Below are 16,039 nucleotides of genomic sequence, written 5' to 3'. Positions count from 1 at the left end.
AAGTATTATTGACTGGTAGTTTACAAGGCTGTTTTTATTAAAATGCACAATACCACATTTGAATACATTTAAATACATTTACTAATCGTACTGTATCAGCCATTCCGTTGTACTGAACTCATAAAAGTAGGTTAACAATCTTAAAGGCCTGCCAGATTCTTCTGGAATTTCATTTTGAATACAGTTTACTGTTGCTTGCATGGGTGTATGTTTACCTTATTTGAACCTGGAAATATGATGATAATTCAAACCTGGTGGAGTAATAATTCAAACGAGAGTGAAGGTAGTTTTGAAAGAGCTGGTAGGGTTGGGGTTATTTCTTAGTCCTTTTTGTTGCAGAACAAAGTAGTGGAAAATGAGCGCCTGTTGCTTTAAGAAGTATGCTTTATACTAATAATGCAGATGGTTCTGATCATCCCTCCATCCAAGTGTCTTTTTTTGGCCTAATAAGGAAGTCTGTGTGATATACAGAGCGCTAATATTTAGTTGAAGAAAATAAGACACTTGCCGGTTTGACCTTAGGACTGCAGTTCAGCGAAGACAATAAATGCCATGTTCAGAGTGTCGAGCCACTGACTGTTCTGTTTGAGTACGTTACTGCTCTTCAGGAGACACACAAGCATTTGTGGAAGATACAGTCCAGATCCAGACTTTGCAAGCTGGGCGCTTGAGCCTTTTGGAGAGAGAAGAACGAGAGCTATCCCATTGTATTTCAGGGAGGGGTTGTTACAGCAGTGTTTAGCGCCACCCCTTTTCTGTGCACAGTACAGCAGGACTTGCTCTCAGTGTGGGGGAGAGGTTGCCCTTTACATCCCCTGGATTGCCCATCTTCCTGTCCGCGGGGAGAGTTAGCATGGGGGAGAGCGGCTGGTGTCGATGGGCTGTCCCATTGTGGATGTTCACGTTGGCAGGTACAGAATGTGTTTTTTGAGTGCACCACATTGGTAAACCGAATTTTACACAGGGTAGGAGTGCAGTATGTAAAGAATAGGTGTCAATATATATATATACAAATTTGCTTAGTAAATAGCACATTGTTCTTTTCTTTTCATTTCTGTCTTTCTAAGGGTCACTTATATTAATGTTATAAATCCAGCTATTTCTTATACTGGCTGCACCTCTTGGTAAAAGCTCAGATATTCCTATCATGTCATATATTATCAGATCATGGCTCAGTTGAGGGATTTAAAGAAAGAATTCCGACCCATTTGTGTTCAAAGGTACTGTAGCATTCACTGTATTCAGTTTGAATGTGTTTTTTAGAAAGGTTAGGAAAGTGTTGTCACGGAGGATAGTAAAAACAAAGCAGTCTGAGTTCTTGTTGAGTGAAAAGTTGAATAAGCATGTTTTCATGGGAAGCAAATTTAGATGTTACACTGTTCCCAGAGTTTACTGCAGTATAACATGGTAAAAACACAGTTTTAGATGCATCAGACTTTGATCTTTTGATCGTTTCGTTAGGGTCAAAGCTAACAGTAATTCATTAGCACATTGCATCTGTAAATTACACAGGTTAATGAATTACCATGGATTTGCTCTGTTTGTTTTCTTCTGTGTATGTACAGTATATCTATATGGTAACCTGTCACAGAGATTGTAAACCTGTTTCAATAGAGTGAGTGAGTGAAGTGCTCTCGTTTTCCTCTCAACATGTCCTTCAGGCTCTCTTAACTACCCACTCTCCTAATGCATATTGCTACCATGGAATTAGCTAATGTTCTTGTCTTTTACTATATCCAGCATGTCACCTTCTCTCAGACAAATGGATAAATGATGCAGTTAACACAGTTAACCTGAGAGGCGTCCGGTAGATGTCCCTTTATGACCTGTGTTTCACTCTTGTAATCACACTGCTCTTTACTGGACTCACTGCTCCACTGCAGCACTGCCTCTAAGCACCCTGTGGATGCTGGCTGCACAATCGGTTTTCTGATCATGAAAAGGCCAGGCTTCAGCAATGCAGCTGAATCCCAGTTCTATTACATTATTGGATCATTATGATTTCAAATCCAGGAAGTATCATCCCCTGAGGTAATACTGATCGTTGTTACGAGAAATTTCTGTCTTTAAAAGCGAGAATTCTTATTGGGCTGGTCAATGGTTAGCAGCCATGTGGCTGAGGGGGCGGGACTTCATTAAATGTGGTACCTTGTATTACATTCACAGAACAAGTCCCTTACAGCTCAGAAGTTAAGGCTTATTTCTTGGTTTTTAGTGTGTAGCAGGTGTTTAGCATGTGTGCTTTACAGATGTGTGCTTTTCCCATAGTTATGCCATTACCATGATTTTCCATTTTTTTTAACATGCTTTACCATACATCTCTGGGCTGTAGAATGCTTACAGTACCTGTGCTTTACCATTCTTTCACTGTGCTTTATTACACTTTGCCTTGCTTTAACTATGAGGAACCTATAAGAGATACATGAAAAGAAGCCTTTTGAATTCAGTTTAAATCCAGGCATGATCTTTGCCGAATGCTTTTTGAATCGAACAAATTGGTACTTAAGAAGTTCAAGGGTATTGTTTTTATTTTTTTCTTGAAGGATTTCAAGAATGTTAAAACGTGTGGTTTATTCCTCTTTGTGTTACAGTACCTTCCTCCAACCACCGTCAACACCACCAAGAGACTGGCAGACCTGCGGCTGCTGATGCCCGCTCACAATGTCAGCGCCTACATCATTCCAGCCACAGACGCACATCTGGTAGGTTCATGCTTTCCAGGTCCTCTTCCATGCAAGCCTGTGCAGTGTTGTGTGTAAGGAACCACTATATGAAATCATGCAAACCTTGGCTGAAATATAGGATAACATACTGACAGGTCAGTGAGATCGGTCCTGAACACTGTGTAAATCTATCTTGTTACATCTTTAGAAGCGTTATACAGTATATAGACTGTGACATGTTCACGTGCTTGTACTTGTCATTCCTGGGTACAATGCAGCTTTGCATTTGTAATCTGTTCATTTACTTTTTGATGTCTTTATTGCAGAGTGAGTATATAGCAGTTCGAGATAAGAGACTAACGTGGATTACTGGATTCACAGGGACCGCCGGTAAGGGACTGTGGTTAATAAAAGGAACATTTTTATATGAAAAACTGTGTAAACGTCTAAGCAGATCACAAGAATAACATTAATAGAACACCTTAAAATGAGAAGATATACTAGACATGATCATTCTGTTTTTGCACATTCAGAACTATAAATAGCCCTTCACAATCAAGGACAATAATGAATTTGGTGGTCTGCAGTTAACTAAGAGGTTCTTGTTCTGAAATATTTTTTAAACAACTAAGCCATTTTTAACTATATAAAATAAAGTTACCTTCTTCAATTTACAACCAAGTAGTTTCTTCTAAGATTGATAGCATTCATGAGATGTGCCGTTGCTTTTGCAGAGGCAGCTAAACAGGGCCCAAAATGTATTCAGCTGATGGCTTTTATTAAGATCAGGCCAATTCCCTGAAACCACCATTGATTCAAGATGAATTCCACACGTCTTCAAGTTTAAAGAGCTAACGAATCCCACTCCTTTGTGCTCCCCAGGCACAGCGGTGGTGAAGAACACCAAGGCTGTTTTCTGGACAGACAGCCGCTACTGGATCCAGGCAGAGAGACAGGTGGACTGCAACTGGGACCTGATCAGGGACTGTGAGTAGACAAGGCAGAGCACTCACGGCTGAATCAGGAAAATAGCTTAGCAGTTCATGTTTCGCATCTCCTGCCTTGAAGTGAAGCACAGGGGGAGCAGGTGGTTAGCTGACCACTAGGACTGCTGGTAGTTCTGATGCTGTGTGCTCATCTTGTTGTTTGTGTCTCTCAGCCTATGTCAGCAGCATTGTGGACTGGCTGATCAGGGAGATTCCAGAGGAGCAGCAGATCGGAGTGGACCCCTTCCTGTTCTCTATAGGTAAGTGCTGTATAGGAAGGAGCAGGAAACCAACAGTGTACAGCTGCCTGTCTCTTGAGTGTAGGTGTAACTTGAGACATTTACATTGGCAAAACTTATTAAAACTTTTTGACAACTCATTCAATGTAAATAAGTGCACTCAGTTATCATTGCTTTTGTTATTTGGCCCTTATAAATGCCACTATAAGGATAGCAGCACTATAATTTAAATGTAATCCAAGCATAATCCAACAGAAATGTTTCATGAGGTGCTCATGATCTTTACAGGATTCCGATGTTGTGTTTTTTCTCAAATGGAATAGATTATGCCACTATAAGGATAGCAGCACTATAATTTAAATGTAATCCAAGCATAATCCAACAGAAATGTTTCATGAGGTGCTCATGATCTTTACAGGATTCCGATGTTGTGTTTTTTCTCAAATGGAATAGATTATACACCATCACAACATTTACAGCCAATCAGATCGCGCCGTTGCCATTGGATATGTCACAATACATTACAGCTTTTGATTTCTGTAGTGTATGAAATAGAACAAGTTGAAGTCCTTAATTAAAATGCAGAATGTTTACCTCCTCGTAAATTATCGCTTGATTCTAACCATTACTATTCTGATGTGTATTTCATTATTTTTCAGATACATGGAATAGTTACTACCACCCCCTGGAACAAGCCAAACGGACTTTAATATCCGTCCCTCAGAACCTGGTGGATGAGGTCTGGACTGAGCGCCCCCCTCCCCCTTCGGAGGCCATCGAGCGACTCCCTGACTATGTGATAGGTATCATCGCGGGTCTCTTTGAAATGATGGGCATCCACTGATGAGCCATGGTATCCTAACTGAGGATTATCCCACCTCATCGCCATTGAAAGTCATCATTAGCATGCTGAAAAAGACGTCCTGTGTTAAATCCAATGCTATATGAATACAGCGCTGCATAAGCCCTTCTTGGCATTTCTACTTGAATAAAGTGCACAGAAATAGATTTGCTTGCTTTGCTGTTTTATGATCATGAACAATGGACTGTTTTTTATACTGCAGGTCCAAACTTCAACACTACACTTTGGGAAACCGCCCAGATCCCGGTTTATTAATTTGCAACTTTGTGACATCAATGTTGGCATTCACTGGGATACAATCTTTGTGAACAGAGCCCCTTTTGGGTTTATGACCCAATAGTACCACAATGCTAGCAACGCCACTGCTGTACCACATAAATATCTTGAAGAAATGGCACTGTGTGTCTCACAAGTTGTTAAACTATATAATGAACCACTCTCTCAAAGTGAACAGAGGGTGGGACTAAACCTATAAAACAAGTGTTTGAGTATAAGACCTGCCGACCTGTTTGCCTGTGTTTTAATACGTGTGCTTGTTTCGTCTCCAGAGAGATCCAGGCAGGATAAGGTTGAGGAGATCCAGAAGCAGATGATGGAGGATGCTTACAAACCGACGGCTGTCCTGCTCTCTGCACTCGATGAAACCACGTGTAAGTGTGTCCACGCTGGGCTCAAGAGCCGCTTCAGTAACAGCGCAGTCTAACCTGATTGGAAGCTGATACTGTGGGGCACTGTCTCAACCTACTCTGCATAAGGGACAAGCTTATTACAGTTTATTCAATAACAATGTGGGAGGTGCATCTGTCATAAACCTTTACCCACAACTGTATATTAAAGTTCAAAATCCAGCTGATCAGAGTGCGATGCAGACATCAGTCATGTCAAAGTCATGTCGACATTAAAAAAATCTGATGCAGCAATACCTGTCATTTTATACCAAGAAGATACTTCTAAATCTAAGTTTGTCTTGCTGATAAAAACTGATTGATAACACAAGAGGTTTGGGAACTGATCATTCTGCACAGGAGGCTCTAAAGGAGGCTCATGTAAGTACAGAGGACATAACTCACACTCCCCTTTGTCAGTCTGTTACTCCAGCGCTAAATCACAATCTCCTGAGTCTTCTAATACATACCTGCTGCTGTATTTAACAATCTGTATTGTACTGGAACTGCTGTGTAAGTGCAAAGCTTCATGTTTATCGATCCTCTTCCCAGGTGAGCCGAGATGAGTGCTGTTTAGTACTTTGAACCTGTTCTCAGCAGTAGCTCAGTGATGTGGTTGCATTATTTATACCACTACAGGTGAGGGATGCTGTCGCTGTCATCCAGCTTCTAGTCTGGCTGGAGAAAAGCGTCCCTAAAGGAACAGAGGACGAGCTCTCTGCAGCACATTTTGTCGACCAGAAGCGCAGGTGAGCGAGGCTGTCATCAAGCTGTATCTCATCAAGACAGACAGATAAAGGGGCATCACCTGATGTGTCCAAACGGTGCTTCCATTGTACTGGTAACCCTCATTGGGCTGGTGGTTTTAACATGGATTTAGAAGCTAACCGAATCCACCTTCTTTATTATGTAAAGCTATTTTTAAAATGGTTTGGGGTGCAACACCTTGGTGTACTAGGCTGTTGAAATGTACTGCAAGATGTCCATTTGTTTTGTTTAGTGCACAGAAGCACTTCAGAGGACCGAGCTTTGAGTCTATTTCTGCGAGTGGACCGAACGCAGCGCTGGCTCATTACAGGTATTCATTCATTTAGGTATTTATTAATAGAGAATGCATTGGAGGCTTGTGCATGCTTACATTTAAACTACCTTTTAAATGTCATTTTTTTATCAAACCAAACATCAGCATTCCTACTGAAACTTGCAAAGGTAAACATAAAACGCACTGATGTACTTTAGTAAAAAGAACAGCGCTGTGTCGAGTATTCTTTTTCATCAGATTGACCTTAAAATGCTCTTGCCTTGACTAAAAAAACACGCTCTGTCCTTCCTGTTTGACAGCCCTAACAATGAGACAAACAGGAAGTTGAGCGTTGATGAAATGTACATGATTGACTCTGGAGGCCAGTACTTGTAAGTATGTAAATGACTGCGATGATCTCTGCTTGATCATCCTCCTATCATCCTTAGAGCTGCTTCAGCCTGCCGAACTGCCTTTGAGCTCCAGCTTCTGGGTCTCCTGTGAGCCAGCTGGTGATCCATGCACACGCTTTCATTTTGAGCTGAATTTTCTGGTGGTTTCATGTTGTATTCAAAACCCAAGATTCTGGGTTTTATGTTTGATATATTCTTACTTAACAGAAACCAGTTGTTTCTATGGTGCAAATGGTGGTACATGCCATGAATGCATGTAATTCAACTGTGCAGTAAGTTGTGAATGTAATGCATGCTCCTGATTGGTTGCAGGGATTTGTATCCACGCTAGGCAGATGTTATAAACAGGGCAGCATGTTCTTTTAGCACTAGAATACTCCAGAATACAGAAACATGGAGAACCTACCGTTTTGGAGAGCTGTTGTTAACTACTGAATCAGATGTGGGTGGCTGATCTCCCATTTACCTTGTTGACTCCTTTCTTACAAAGGTAAATAGACAACACCTTGAGTGTACTAGGCTGTTGGAGTAGTGGTTAGGGCTCTGGACTCTTGACCGGAGGGTCGTGGGTTCAATCCCCGGTGGAGGACACTGCTGCTGTACCCTTGAGCAAGGTACTTTACCTAGATTGCTCCAGTAAAAAACCCAACTGTATAAATGGGTAATTGAATGTAAAAATAATATGATATCTTGTAACAATTGTAAGTCGCCCTGGATAAGGGGCGTCTGCTAAGATATTTTTTTTTACACAACATTGGGGAGTGGATTCAATTATATAGCATTGCTTTCACATGTGCAGTTACTCAAAGCCAGAGGATCCTGTCTGTCTGTTTCTAATACACAGGGATGGGACCACCGACATCACACGCACAGTGCACTAGGGGGTGCCTTCAGACTTTCAAAGGGTATGTGGTTTGGTAGGGTCCTGTCTGTTTCAATTGCTGTGGGTTGCACAGGAGTGTGTCAGGATAGGAAAATGTGAAGGAACTACCAGCAGAACTTTAGTGCAAGTGTCTTAGGGTTTGGAATACTTATTTTGTGGAATACGATGAATATATTTAGAGCTTGTTTTAATATATGTATGTGTCTTTAGTACAGTATGGGATGTGATTGGAGCTTTATGCTGCCTTTACTTCAATATAGGAGGCATTCACCCGTGTGCTGATGGGAAATATTGACCTGTCAAGGCTCATCTTCCCTCCTGGAACAAGCGGTATATATTACTTTTCTTTCTTTTTTTTCTTCTTTTTGTTTTAAGACGGAATGCTGATGTGTGGCAAGAAAAGTCCCTTAACAGTCAACCACATTACCTAAAAAAAAAAAACGAAATCTGATTCTTGTAAACATATAATAGTTGGCCCACATGGGTTGTTTTTTTAATTGAATACGGTACAAGGCTCCCCATTAGGGGCCACTGTTTCCCATTATACTGTTTGTTTCTCAGAAGGGAGGAAAGCTGTCAAGCTTTGTCTGTCTGAGAAAATAAATTAGTAAAAAATATTTATTTGTTTTCAACAATTTCCTGAAACGCACACTTATATTAGAGTACAGTAGGCACCCATCTCAGATAAAAAGAAGATGTTCAGATTTTAATATGGAGAGTGGGGATTGACAGTCTCCTGTATTACGATAATGTTTCTCTAGGCTCAGGAGCAGTTCCTCTTACACCTGGTTCAGTCTCTGTTTCTTTTCAATCACAGGTAGAAACATAGAGGTGCTGGCCCGCAGAGCACTTCTGTAAGCACGAATGTAAGCAACCGTTATTTTTTCGCGGTTCTGTTTTGCAGTCAAGCTACGAAAATTGCATACAATCACATGCACACGCAGACCACACAGAAACTCATACTTTACAGTATTTCTCCCTTATTGGTCATAGGCATCTATCTAGCTGAAAGGATAGGACATTTCAAATATTCTTGAGTTTATAAATACTGGAAAGCAAATTTTAAAAAGGTAGAAATAATAGGATGTGCTGCAATGGGGTGTCATGTGCCCTGGGTCATGGACAGTGCATGAGAAGGCTCAGATGCATATGCACACACTGTAAAGGAAACTGGATTACTGTCAGCAAACAAGTCACGCTTTGATTTCCCCTGCAGGGCCTGTGGGATTTCAGTCTAACAACATTGCATTGCAGGCAGGAATGTTCACCTCTATAGGTAAGGAACGGAGTAATGAAATCGGAGAAACCGGAAAGCTTTGGATGTTGACTCTTGAAGAGTCTGTTTAATTATGCCACAAGAACAGTGCATTCAGAGTTCTGTAGCATGCTGGCACTTATTAAAGAATTGCTTACCATACTGCATACATGCCACCATGTAGGCACAAATACGTTTTTTTAGTTCTTCATGCTATCTAATACAGAGTTATCAAGGTCTTAACATTGGAGTGCTGTCGTGCCATTTTACGTAGAACGCTAATCAAGCTGTTCATGTTACAAAACTCTTGTTTTTTGTTTTTTATTTCCTCTTTGCTAATCTGACGCCTGCAGTCTTGATGAACCCTGTGTTTTTCAGAGCCTGGATATTATCAGGAGAATGATTTTGGAATAAGAATTGAAGATGTTGCTGTTGTGGTGAAGGCAGATACAAAGGTAAGAATTCAATTTTATGTCCTTTTCTTTTTAACCCTGTTTATGTTTTTTTTTGGTTTTTTTTAGCACAAGAAGGCTTAGAAGTAGAATGCAAAGGCTCCATCATCTCCGTGTCCTTACTGGCAGAGTAGGAAAGTCTAAAGCTGATCTTATTGAAGAAATTCATAGAAGAGATACCAGTGCGAATAGCAGAACACCAGCATGAATGGTTTGGGTTGCACAGTTTGAATCAATGAACTAGAAGCATGCGTGATCCTATAAAGAACCCATCACCACTGTTGCAATGGTAAGAGGTCCTCTTTAAAATATGACACGATCCGAGGTGTGCTCAGAGGGCCTCTTGGATTAAAAAAGCGTTTTCTTTCTTCTTGCAACATCAGTTTGGAGGGAAGCATTACTTGACTTTTGAGACGGTCTCGTTGGTCCCATATGACAGGACGCTAATCAACACTGCCCTCATGAGCAGAGAACAGGTAAGGGGAGCTAAGAAACCTGATGCTTCATAGAAGATGAAATCTGCATAGGAAGGAATCAGGTCGTATCCTGAATAAAACAACTCGATTAAGGAGTAAGTAGTGTCGAAATGTCATTTGAATTCCCCTCCCATTACCATTTTTCTCTAAATATATGTTGAGTAGGTTGGGCTCTGCAAATATATGTAAGTAGCAGGTGGCAGAGTTGAAAGGTCACATGACTTAAATGGAATGGGGAGGCTGTTCCGTGCTGGCACTCAGGATTCTCCAGATAAACTCAAAGCAGCTCAAAGACAGCCAGAAACATGGGAATAACAACATTGGAGCAACTGAACCCTGAATCACTCAGAATGACAGCAAACATCATAAAACAGCAAGCCAATGTCCAAAAAGCAGTTAAAATGACATTTGAAACATTCAGTTTAATTAAAGGAGCACTCTGCTGTTTCAGATTGAGTGGTTGGATGCGTACTGCCAGAAGATCCGCAGCGAGGTGGTCCCCGAGCTGGTCAGGCAGGGGTTGAAGGAGGAGCACAGCTGGGTAATGAAACACACGGAGCCCTTTGTCTCAGGAAGCATCCTGGCGACAGCCTCCTCGCTCACACTGACCGCTGCGCTCCTGTCCAGTACCCTCCTCCAGCGCCTGCAGTTCTAGAGCCCAGCAGGGAGACTGTGGGATGGATTACCAGGGGCGAAAGAGTCTGGATAACTATTGACTCCGCAATTTCCCAAAATGCTTTTTCCTAGCTAAAAATGAAATCAGGCCCCAAGGCTACAGTGAAACTGCATGAGTCAGAAAATCAGTTTAAAATGATCTGTATGGCTATGCAAATTCTTTTACATTTTTAGGTCCAGTTTTCATATGCGTGTGTGTGCTCACAACCGATATGCAAGAGGAAGTTTATTTTTTTAACACAAAACAGCTTGCTTTCATTCTGAGCCCTAGGACATTATTTATATGCAATAAAAAAGAATAATTAATTCTGAAACAGGAAATTGCTCAAATTGATACCATCCCGGGAGCATTTTTTAATGCAGTATAATGCTTTTGTTTAAATATATATAAAAGACTTAACAGCTGAAAATATTTTTTTGACATTTCTTATCAGGATTGTGAATTTCATCAAATGAAATGTGTTTCTGTGAATGCAGTGTTGTCATAACTGTCACATTAGGAACATGTGTAGCAATCTGCTTTGTCCATGTCTGTGAGGCCTCAATAAAATGAATCCCTTTATTGATTGTTTGGGCTGAAAATCTAGGCTTCCTTAGATGTTTGTGTAAAACAGTTCTTTTACCATTTCAATAAAAAGGGACACTATTGACTTTGGTATTTTACAAGCATTGGTATCAAATGTACCATTGATTTTGACATACAGTATTAAAGTTGAGTTGTGTATCAAGAAACCAAATAGTAAAATACAGTACAAATTACAGGGAAGTCCTTACAAATGAATGTTCAAAACAAAGCAGGGAGTATGTCCCTGCATGAAATGTATTGCTCTAGTTGCCATGGTTCCTGTCCTGAGAGGGAAGTGTAGTGTGCAAACAGGAAATAAGATGATGCCATTAGGGGAAGATGACATCACAGATCAGGCTCCATGGTGCTTATTAATAACAGAGCTACTCACTTCAAACAAAAGCTTGTTGACTTTTCCTATCTAATAGTCTTTTGTATATTGCATTGCCCTACGATATTGTAATATAGGAGCCTTATCTGTAGAGTACATATTAACATGTGCATCCGGTTGTAAATTAAAAAAAAAAATGCAGTGAAAATGTTTCTTGTATAGCAACATTTAGTCATTTCTGCCACAGTTACAATTCCCTATAAATTACCCCATTTATAATCGTGAAATGTTTCAAGATTATATATTTTAGTCACTTTAAAGATTATGTTACTTGATGCAAATTTGATCACAAATCATACTGTCATTGCATTTGAATTATTCATCCCTATTACAAAAAGTACTTGTAAAGGCATACATATCATTTTTCTCCTTGCATTCCTAAAACCTATTATGCACATTATCTTTTATATTTGACAGAGGATTTTTCCTTGCATGACTTCTGAAATCTCTTTAACAATATATATATGAATGTTGTGGGTGATAGCTGTTGCTTGCTTGTAAGTGTTGCAAGTCTCTCTTCACACCCCGATGCACCCAGCTAGCTTGTCTGTCTCCAGAAAATGCTTGTCTGCCAGTACAGCAACAGGATATCCTGTCATGAGCAGTCAGTCAATGTGTGTGCACAGCACAGGTGCACATCTTTTTATAAAAAGTTAAAGCTATATCAATTTTGCATCACAAAGAAATGCTGTGGTAGGTTAGGACCCCCAGGGGGTGCGGTATTGGCCTCTGCGCTGCAGCGGGTTTTGGCTGAACAATCGTCTGAGTTTGCAGAGCCCTACTGGTCAGACGCCAGTTGAGTCCAGGCAGAGACGCCTTTCTAAAAGCTGTGGGAACACTTTCCTCCAAACAGCAAGGTGGGCCCACAGAGCTTTCCTCCAGAGAGGAATTGTTCCATTGCCTCTCTCCATTTACTTCTGTCCCAAGCAATTCCAATAACCTTGTCCAGTTAACCAAGACAGCGTCGGAGTGAGAAGACGAGACCAACGCTTTACTTTAAGGACACAGAGCTACGGTTGCCTTTTTACCCCTTCCTTACGTGTTTATGATGTTTTTAATGATTCTGAATGGGTCCATGTGCCTGCCGTTTGGTTCCTGGTACATCAGAAATCATGTGATGTGATGATCTTGGAATTTATTGTGGCGCCACTCTCCTTGCAGTACCCAATAACAAGACAAAGAACTCTGATAAACAGAGTTCGTGTTTTGTGACAGCGTATGCTGTGCACTGCGGCCTGATTGTATACACCTACAGTATATCCCAAAAGATTAAGTTTCAACTGGATTTTTTTTAGAGCATTTTACAGTATGAGAGAATCCACCTGAATTGCTTCAACAACTTGATCAAATCAGCCCATCACTCTCTTTAGTTGTACCCTAAACAGTTTATTATATTCTGATGAAACCTCAAAGTATAAGATCGGCAGCAGTCATTTAAAGATGTAGATATGCAATTACAATCATGCACTTATAGCTCCAGAAAGGGTGCTTAAAGAATTGCAGTTTGCAGACACTGTTAATCTCTGCACTGGGGAGCCAAAGCTGTACATTATGTCTGGTTTCACGCAATCCGATCAGCACCAATCTTGGACCACCTTAACTGAAGCAACAAATTGATTTTTTTGAGTTTTTTCTACTGTTTTCTTTGAGGCTCGAGTTTTTTTTTTTTTTTAACAAAAGCGTTCAAGGTTTTATAAAAAAATGAGCAAGCGGATGCTCGTTCTTACAAGCCGTGCTGCAATAAAACTGCTCTTGCCATCTGTGGGTTCTGTTGCTAGGCGACTCAGACGTCGCAGGCACGGGAAGGTATGTGTGTGTGGTTTCTCACACTATTGTAGCGGTTTGAAGCAAGTCTCTTTCCTACACGCTTAGTGTTGCACAAAAATTAAACTGATCAGATAACAAAAAGAACTAACCAGTATGCCTTTAGTTAAGGCTGGCTGGGGATAGGCTCCCTCATTGCACTTCAGTGATCCCTGTGACTGCCTGTTGAAACAGTTATTTTGTCATCAGGCAGCCACCAAGGGCCTCACTGTGGTGAGAGCTAGTGGTCTCCAAAATGTTCAAGAGGCAGGAGACTGTGTCAGAGTCACACCATAGCTCTAATTAACATATGTAGTACCTCGACCTGAGACCGAAATGTGAAGCCAGGTGGGTGGAGAGAGAAGGATGATTCAGCAGCTAGTGGCCAAGGTTCACAGGCTGTTAAAAGGTTCAGGACAGAACATTGCTGCAGGTCTTTGAATGTCATTTATGACACTTTTTTTTTTTTGTTTACATTTCCCTTATGTTTGCAATCATTGTGAGTGGTTCTGTGTTCCGTTGCTCCAATGCTGAGTTCTTGTCATTTTTCTCCATTGTAACTGCTTTGAGCTGGAATCCTCAGTGCTTGTACTAAACACAAGTCTTCTTTCCATTCAAATCAAATCAACAATGTGAAGTTCAACTTCCACTGCCCCACCTACTCTCTCTCTGTATATATGTACAGGTGGGGCTCGTAGATTGAAAGGCCAGAGTGTCACGTGATTTGAATGGAAAGAGGAAGTCTGTTCAGGATTCTCGAGATAAAGAAACAGCTTATAGTCATGCTTTTACCATGGTATAGTGGAGTAGATTCTTCTACGTTCATGAGCTCTGTGTTCACCGCTGTCTGTCGCTCAGTTCTGCAGTGCTGCTTCTGAGTGTGCACTAAGCACCTCATTTCTACCTGGTTATTTCCTTCAGATCAGTGAGTACACTCCCGTAGAAGTAATCTAGATTATCTTCAACCTATGTCATGTAACTCACTGCACTAGGGAAGTTCCAGGCAAACCATTCATTTGGAGGGGGTTTCCATGCTGAGAGTAAAGTTTAAACTGTATATAGATATACAGGTAATTTATTTCATGAATATACAATATATAAAAGGGTCATTTTTTATATGGCACTTGTAGAGAGCCTTAATAATGTACATATCTGAGCATCGTTTGGATTTAGAAACATCATTTTTTGTGCTCGTTCCTAAATTTGGAACCAGTTCTACTTTGCATTCGACTTTGTCTCACATTCACTGGTCATGTTGCTCACAAAATGACTAACACCAGCTTTAGTTCCACTGATTAAGTTTCTTCCTCAAACTGAAAGTTATCACATAAAAATGTCGTTTTTTTTTGTTCCCTATTGGAAATTTCAGGTTGTTTTTTGGTTTAATTTTATGACGTACAATATCTTCAGCAATGACAGCTTGGGTCAGACGTCTGCCAGTAAGGGGGTTTGTGTTTTATAACAAAAGCACCTGGGCAACGGCAGGCTGATAGAATATCTCCCCCTTTGATGGTTCAAATGTACTGTAGTTATGTACTGATCGAGAGTTTCCCCGTGGCTATCGTGCATGTGGTTATGTGTGCGGGGTATTAGCTTGTATGCAGGACTATTTTAGAAAGAGTTCAAGAGAAAGCAAAAAGTGAATACTACAGTGCTTTAATGTGGTCTTTTATCAGTGTTACTGTCGCAGCATACCACGCTGGTGTATAGCAATGCACATTGAGCCCTCACACCTTGCATTTACATGTATCTTCGGCTGCAGAGACACTTATACTTGGAGATATACATGTACGTACAGACTTGTATATGAAAGCAAACAAGGAACCGTGTTTTCTCAGAAAACAGTGTATACTCAAGTGGAAGCCCATGTGCCTGTTTGTATGATTATACCCATGCAAAATGGAATTCCAGTGCATGCCAATTCATTATTGAATTATCATACTCCGTATATTATTGGGCAACTCAGTCTTCACCAAACACCTTGTGAAGATGGGCTGGGTCAAGTTCTATACACAAGGTTTAGTGCAATGTGAATGCAAAAGTACCGAGTCCTTTAGTCCAGGGGTTTTACATGATGAAAGCAGTATTAGGTGCTTGATCGGGAATGTTTTTGCATTCCTAACTGTTCTATGTGAGTTCCCCAGCCTCTACGTCAATGCTTTGCCCTTTGCTGTACTGTCTCCATATGGTCCCCTTTTTTTGCTGATGAGATGTTTTTGTACACAAGCTCTTTCTTCATCAGACAGTGACATTACCATGAGCTTGCAGTCTGGTTGTATGAGCTTGCAGAATTGTCTGATACTAAAAACAAATGCAATTAGTTTCCAGTAATTCCACACCTTTGCAAAGTTTTCATGTTAAAATACAAGGGCAGTCTCTTTTTAGTGTGTAAAACTTCAGAGTGAAAGGTGGACAGAGGATTAGGGTTGTGGTTAGGGAAGGGTTGGGGTTAGGGAAGTCCTGTTATGAGTCAGGTGTACAGTAGAAAGTACAGCTAGATAGGGTATTCTGAGGTTAGGTGATCTCTGACCACATCACCTCACCAGAATGTACGCCAAAAAATGATAGGTTACCAAAAACACATATGAAGGGGTGACAGTATTTCGCCTGTCACACAGTCAAAGATGTGTATACCATTTCTACAGTCTTAACCAATCTTAGAAAACTGTACTGTGGTAAAAGCATTGCAA

The 16,039-nt window shown here is 40.7% G+C and overlaps 1 pseudogene; it reads left to right on the top strand.

The window, feature by feature from the left end:
• Positions 1 to 853: 853 nt before the first annotated feature.
• On the top strand, positions 854 to 11,477 carry LOC117430177 (xaa-Pro aminopeptidase 2-like; annotated as a pseudogene).
• Positions 11,478 to 16,039: the final 4,562 nt, after the last annotated feature.

This window comes from Acipenser ruthenus, chromosome 26, assembly GCF_902713425.1.
Source record: "Acipenser ruthenus chromosome 26, fAciRut3.2 maternal haplotype, whole genome shotgun sequence".
NCBI lineage: Eukaryota > Metazoa > Chordata > Actinopteri > Acipenseriformes > Acipenseridae > Acipenser > Acipenser ruthenus.
Note: the sequence above shows the minus strand (reverse complement) of the source record. Positions and strands in the feature narration are given on the sequence as shown.